Source organism: Octodon degus, unplaced genomic scaffold (genome assembly GCF_000260255.1).
Source record: "Octodon degus isolate 3935 unplaced genomic scaffold, OctDeg1.0 scaffold00286, whole genome shotgun sequence".
In the NCBI taxonomy this organism is placed as follows: Eukaryota; Metazoa; Chordata; class Mammalia; order Rodentia; family Octodontidae; genus Octodon; species Octodon degus.
This window is the reverse complement of record NW_004524862.1, coordinates 1527367-1534547: the sequence shown is the minus strand read 5'-3', so window position 1 is coordinate 1534547 and position 7181 is coordinate 1527367.

The window sequence follows — 7181 nt, the reverse complement described above, 5'->3', positions numbered from 1 at the left end:
TTTATTTATTTATTTTTATGCTCCTGAAACCCCTTCCAGTGTGTTCCTCTTTATTCATTTTCAGAGTACAAACTTAAACTTGGATAGGCTGAATTAACCCAACCCACTTCTGGCAGGTACACTCAACATGCTGTATAAAGTATAACATTCAATTTCTTATTTCTTTCTCAAGAGAGTTTTCTTCAGTCCATTAAGACCCAGCTTCCCTTCCCTGGGCTTTGGTGGAGGTCGTGGGGCAGCACCAGCAGGTCTAAATCAGGGTGGAGGAGTTCGGTCCTTACGGGCTTCACGAGATCGATTTCTGACCACTTTGCTGTGAATGACACAACTCACACAATAATGCAGCTTCACATACAGCTTGGGAAGCACATAACCGTCGAAGACACTCGCTTTGGAAATGTCCCTGACGGCGGCAGCCTCCACTATGTTCCGAATGACAAACTTCTTAATAGCCTTATCCTTGGGTACAAACCGGGCGCAGTTCGCGCAGCGAATAGGCTGCACATGACCGCGGCCCTTTTTGGCACGACCGTTGTTCCTTCTTTTTTTCGTCATCTTGGAAAGAAGGACCTGAAAGAGGAAAATATTTATTTATTAAGAAACTTACACAGGGCTAGGGAGATAGCGCCACAATCTAAGAGCCTGCCTGGCAAGCACAAGGACCTGTGCTGGGTTCGATCCCTAGTACTGCATGTCGCACCAGCTACCAAAACTAGATGCGGTGGCACACGCCTATAATCTTGGTTCTGGGGAGGCTGAAACAAAAGGATCACTGTGAGTCCGAGCTGCATAGTGAGACCCTGTTATGGTTTGTGTGTTTGTGTCTAGTTGTCCCCCAAAGCCTCAGGGTAAGTAATTGGGCGGCCAAGGCTCCAGGAACAGCGTGAGGCTCAAGGGGCGGGGCCAAAGGACCAGGGCAAGGCTCGAGGGGCGGGGCCAGAGAGGCAAACCCTTAAACCAGCGTTGCCAGGCCAGGGGGGAGGGAGGGTCTTCTAGGAGGTGTGGAGCCGGTTCTCCGTGAGGCAGTGGCACCCCAGCCTCTCCTCCAGACCCTGTAGTGCAGGTTGGTGGTGTCTGTGATTGAGGCCATCTCGGATAGAGTGGAAATGTTTGGGGAAGACCAAGGCACTGACCCTCTCTCCTGAGCAAATAAGGCTCCTAGGTCTTGCTACCTAATTCAGCCTGGGTTTCGTAGTTTAAAACAAAATAGTCTGGGGCTGGTGAGATGGCTCAGTGGTCTAAAGCACCTACCTAGAACAAGCTAAGCTAAAGCACAGGGACCGAGGTTCAATCCCCCAGCACCACATGCCAGCCAGCCCCGCCCCCTGGTGAGTTGAGCTGGACACACACACACACACACACACAAATAAATAAAATTTTAAAAAACAAACAAACAAAATAGTCTGCCTTGGAGCCAGCTGAGTATGGACTGAACCCTCCAGTAACTGTGAGCTAAATAAACCTTTCCTTCCTTCATTTTGAGTGTCGATTATTTGTTCCAGCAACAAGAAAAGAATAACTAAGACAGACCCTGTAACAACCAAATGCATTAAAAAAAAAAAAAAAAAAAAAGAATTGGGGGCCTGCAGCACACTCACAGGGTGGGATGGCACGGGCCACCAAAGCAGCTCTGGGCCCCCAGTGACATCAGGACTGCTGTTCATCCACCTGGCCCTCTACCATGATGTCACCAGAAACTGCAGACACCAGAGAGGACAGAGCTGCTGGCATCACAGTGGATCATGCTGCGGTTGAGCAACAAGAACACAGAAAGGGGTCCATGAAGCCTTTGGGGTCTTGGCCTCAAACTTCACAGTTGAAAAGAAGAGGATGAAGCTGAGTATAGAGACAAGAGACTGTGGTGCTGTTCTCTCCAAAAGCAAAGCTCTGTTTTTCACCCCATCCTGATCGAAACCCAGAACCATCCCCAGCCCACAGAAACCAGAACTGTTTCTCATGCATCTGTTGCACTTGACAACGAGTAAAACTGAGTTACCAAAAGCCAAGGCCTACAAACAAAGTCTGGGAATCTTTAGCTTTTTTTTTTTTCCACCCCCCCTGGACTTAGAGAAGGGTCTACAGGGTGTTCAAGGTCTCACTATGTAGATCAGACTCACAGTGATCTTCCTGTTTTCAGCCTCCCAAGTGCTGGGATTACAGGTACAGGCCACCATGCCCAGGCTCAATCGCCTTTTCAGCACGCCTCTGGGGCAGGCTGGCATAGCAGGCCTGGGGATCAAACTCCAGGCCCCTGTGTCTACCTAAGCAGGTGCTAGTCTGGGAATTTTTTTTTTTTTTTTTTTTTTTTTTCCCGGAACTGGGGCATGAACTCAGACCCTTGCGCTTGCCAGGGAAGCACTTATTCTACTGAGCCATCTCCCCGGTCCCTAGTCTGGGAATCTTTGAACTAGATACTGATGGACATGTTGTTCTCAAGTGGACAGTAAAACTTCTAAGAACCATTCAGCCATTTCTTCAGCTGTGAAGAAGAAAAATCAGGCTTGATAATACCTGCCCTCCAGAACTTTGTGGGGCTGGAAGGATCAGATGATGTAATAGCCACCTTCCACTAAGAGGCCCTTAAGAAACAAATTTTATTATTTCCTTCCTTTATAGCAGAGGGTATTTCCAGTTCAAATAATTAGTCATGCAAACAAAACTGTGTTTCTTCTAGGAGGAAAAGGACATAAAGAGGAGGGCCGAGAGAAAATCGGCAACACAACCACAGTTCAAAAGGAGAGGCACTCGCAGACCATGGGAACAGACACACACACACACACACACACACACACACACACACACACAACTCACTAATTCCTCAGCTAGAAATTTACTTCTTGGGCTGGCCAAATAACTCAGTGGATTAAAGCTCCTGCAAGCAGGTGCAGGGGCCAGGGATTCCATCCTTGGGGTCTGCCATGCTGGCCCCACCCCTGGGGTACGCTGAGAGCAGCGATTGAGACTGGGCATGGTGGCCCGCACCTGTAATTCTAGCTCTTGGGAGGCTGTAAACAGGCGGATCACTGTGAGTCCGGATCTAGTAGTAAGAACCTGAACACCCTGTAGACCCTTCCCTAAAATACAAAAAAAAAAAAAAAGAAAGAAAGAAAGAAAAGAAAAGAAAAGAAATTTACTTCTTAGTGCATGTGATAACACTGCAGAGCATTTAACCAGAATTTGCCTTATTTTTCTTTTTTTTTGGCAGAACCGGGGATTGAACTCAGGCCCTTGCACTTGCTAGAGAAGCACTTATTCTACTGAGTCATCTCTTGGACCCAGAATTTGCTTTATTTCAAATTATCATTCTAGCTGGGTATGGTGGCACACACCTGTAATCCCAGGAGTTGGGAGGGTGAGGTAGGAGGATCGCTGCAAGTTCTGAGAACAGCCTGGCCAGCCTTAACTGCATAGGGAGACCCTGTCTCAAAAAGACCACACACACACACACACACACACACACATCAAGTTATCTTTCTAAAAAGCCATAAGCTTTTCCTGAAATCTCAGCTCTTGAGAGGCTTAGGCAGGAGGATTGCAAGTTCGAGGTCAGCCGTGGCCTTGAGAACTCGTGGGCATCCTCCTGCCTCAGCCTCCCAAGTGCTGGTATTACAGGTGTGCACCACCACACTCAGATTCCTGCCTCTAAATTTTTGAAGGGCTGGGGATATATGCAGCTTAATGATAAAGTGCTCTAATCCCAGTAAGGTAAAATTTAAAAATAGAGAAAAAATAAAAGTGCCTGCATGTGGCCTTGCATGGCTTTCCAGCTCCGGGTCCCACTTTCCAATTCCTGAGTATGGCAAAGAATCACTATCCCCACCCCCAGCACATGCTCCCTTCTCTCCTCCCCTATTCCACACAGTTCTCCCAGCAGGCTGTTGCCTCCTGCCTCCTGCCCACCTGCAGTCACAGCCTCCAGAGCCCTCCTCCCAAAGCCTGCAGGATTCATTAACTACAGTGTTCACGCCTGGTAATTATGCACTGCCTTGTAACTCTCTCCTCTCTAGCCTAGAGCAGGCATGGAAACTGACTCACACTGTTTAATCTGTGTGTCTCATGTCTCCATGTCTGTCTCTATCTATCTCACCACCCCAAATACATAAGCCATTTGAAGGTGAAGGCTAGTAGGTCTGAGCTTCTCCCCACAGTGCCCAGTAGCTAGGTAGTAGGTGCTGGATGACACATGCGCTGATTTTGTTTCTCTTCTCACATATGATGGCCTCAAACAAATAGTCATTGTTGGCCAGAATAGTAATCACAGGCCTTAGGCCTCAGAACCCTGATGGACCACCACGAATCTCTCACAGGCCAATTTTATTCTCTGGGCCCAGGGCCCCATGGAGGCGTCCAGAGCTACAGGCCCTCAGAGCCAGCGGGTGCCCACCCAGGGTACTGGCCCACCTCTGCCTGCCAGGCGGCCCAAGTAAGGTCTGGCGGCGGATTTGGTTGGTGGTGGCCTTCCCAGTCCTCTCCCCGGTCCGCCCGCCATGCAAACATCCTGAGAGTGAGCGAGGGGGCCTTGAACTCAAATCCCGATGTGCACATGGAGGAAACCCCTCCAGCCTAGCTCCGGGCTGTCACGAGCACCCCAGGAACCCTGGCTTTGGGAGAGAAAGAAGACACTGCACCTTTAAGTCTGCAGCCAGTTGAGAAAAACAAGCTGTGATTTATATAAGCGGGAAAATCATGTGATTTGCAGGAACTCTCCCTCCTCCAGGCCCCCACCCGGTCGCTCCAGCGAGCCGAGGGCGGCGCCTGCAAAGCCCCCTGCGCTCGCGTTCCGGCCCCAGTGCCTGGCTGCGACGAGGCGGCCCCCCCCCCCCAGGTCGCTGCTCGCGAGCAGCGCCACCAGGGCCGCCGAGCCAGCCGAAGGTCGCAACTGCCCGCGCAGCCGGGTCTCCCCCGCCCCAGCCGGGTGGGCCTGGTTTGTCCCCCCAGATGCTCTGCTAGATAAAGCCGGCTGCACACTGGCTTCAGTGTCCCTGGAACACCCAGGGGGAGGGAGAGCAATTTAAGAAATAATTTCAGGAAAGGGCATGGTGAACATCAGCCATTTGTACAGCTGAGAGGCGATCGTGCTTAGCCCAGAGGACCTCGCGTCCAGAGTCCAAACTTGATGCGGCCTTTAGGCAGCGCCAGTGAGAAAAATATGCGCTCAAAGGCCCAGAGACGCAGCGGAAGGCTTAACTACTAGAAAGAGGTGGTGTGGCTGTGACGATCGCCGGCCCAAGGGACTGAAGTCCGGCGGCTCCCAGAGGATGGGAGGCTGGAACAACCTTCCAGCCTGGAGGATTTGAGGACGCAGTCTTTTCCAGCACCAGGCCCGGGAGAGGGTGTGGGGACTTTCTCAAAGGAGAAGAACTGTAAATAAGGAGAGACGGGTCTCTCTCTGCCCCCGCGTACTTCCCATAAACCACAATGTCGGGCTCTAAAAGTATCCCCGAGCCTCTAAAATTACTCTGAGGAACCGTGGCCCTGAGAAACCAGTTTCAGGGATTAAAACGCATCTGAGACAGCAACTAAATTCTGTTTGAATTCCCACCATCGGTCATCGGCTGCAGATGAAGCACAAGCCCAGCTCTGTCACGTGGAGGAAAAACATGATGCGATTCACCAAGTTGCTAGAGCGTCATCTTATCATGACCTCTGCCAGCAGCCTCCAGCCCAGTCCAGCCCTGCATCCCCCACAGCCAGCTGGGCCCCTGAAGGCCACCCCAGCCCGCTTCCAGGGTTCCTTTTCCAGGTCCAGCTGAGGAACTTCCTGCGGAGAGCCTTAGTGTCTGAATCCCACCAGCAGTTCCAAGAGCCTTACTGGAGACCTGGAGAGGAAAGCTCAGGTTACAGAGATGCTCCCTTATTCTTTGAATCCTGAAGAAAACTTCAGTAATGTATGTCAACACAGAGACTTGGGATAGCACCTTGTATGTTCAGATACTGTACCGACTTGATTCAGTGATGCAGTTATTGCCCGCCTGACACTGAGCTAGGTTCAGAGGTGGGGTGCGCAGGAGCTCCATGTAAGAAAGACGTGGCGTCTGCATGCAGACCTTCTGCCCCATGACCATGCCTCCCAGAACAGGAGGCTACAGGAGGCTCCCCTCTCCACCAGCAGGTCACTGTCCCATCCGGGTCCACCCCTAGCAGGTATTCCCCTCCAACTATGCATGTCTCCCAGGGCCTGCCAAGAGCTGCTTCTGCCTAAAGGTGCTCTCTGGTGATTCAGTGGGGAATATAAGTCACCTGAGGTTCTGTCCAGAAACCGTCCTAAGAAGAATGTTGCCATCAAAATTTACAATTCAGTGGGCCAGGGAGCCGGCTCAGTAGAATAGGGTCTGAGTTTAATCCCCAGTTCCACAAAATCAATCAATCAAACAAAATTTGCAATTTAGTTCAGGCTCCCTTCTGTCAGAGCTACCTGCCCACCCCTTCCTTCTTCTTTTTTTTTTTTTTTTTTTGTGGTACCAGGGATCAAACTCAGGATCTTGTGCTTGCCTGCCAGGCAAGCACTTATTCCACTGAGCTATCTTCCCAGTTCCTCTTTTTTCTTTCTTTTTCTTTTTCTTTTCTTTTTTTTTCTTTTTTTTTTTTTTTTGGTTCTGGGGATCAAACCCATTGGTACTCTGCCACTGAGTCACATTCCAAACACCATTGATTCACTAATTTTTTTTAACTCTTTTATTTATTTATTTGGTACAGGGTCTCGCTACGCAGCTCAGCTAGTACTGATCCTCCTGTCTTGGTCTCCCCAGTGCTAGGATTACAGGCATGAGCCACCATGCCCAGTTTCTGTGACTGGCTCAGTGCAGGGCTGGCATGGCATGTGGTACCAGGGATCAAACAACCTGGGTCCTTGTGCTTGCCAGGCAGGTGCTTAGACCACCAAGGTATCTCCCTGGCCCAAGCTATATCCCAGACCTTGATTGATTGATTGATTGATTGACTGATTGATTGATTGACTGACTGATTGATTGACAGAGTCTTCCTAAATTCCCTAGGCTGGACTTCCTGCCTCAGCTTCCCAAAGTGCTGGGATTACAAGCAAGTACCACTGTGCCTTGCTCCTTTTTCTGATATCCTTGGCTGTCCCATCCAGAACTCCCCTTTTTGGAGCTTTCTGGGCTAGAAGCCTGCTCATCTCAGAGCCTTCTGTGGTGAGACCAGGTGCCACCTGCTCAGGGCAG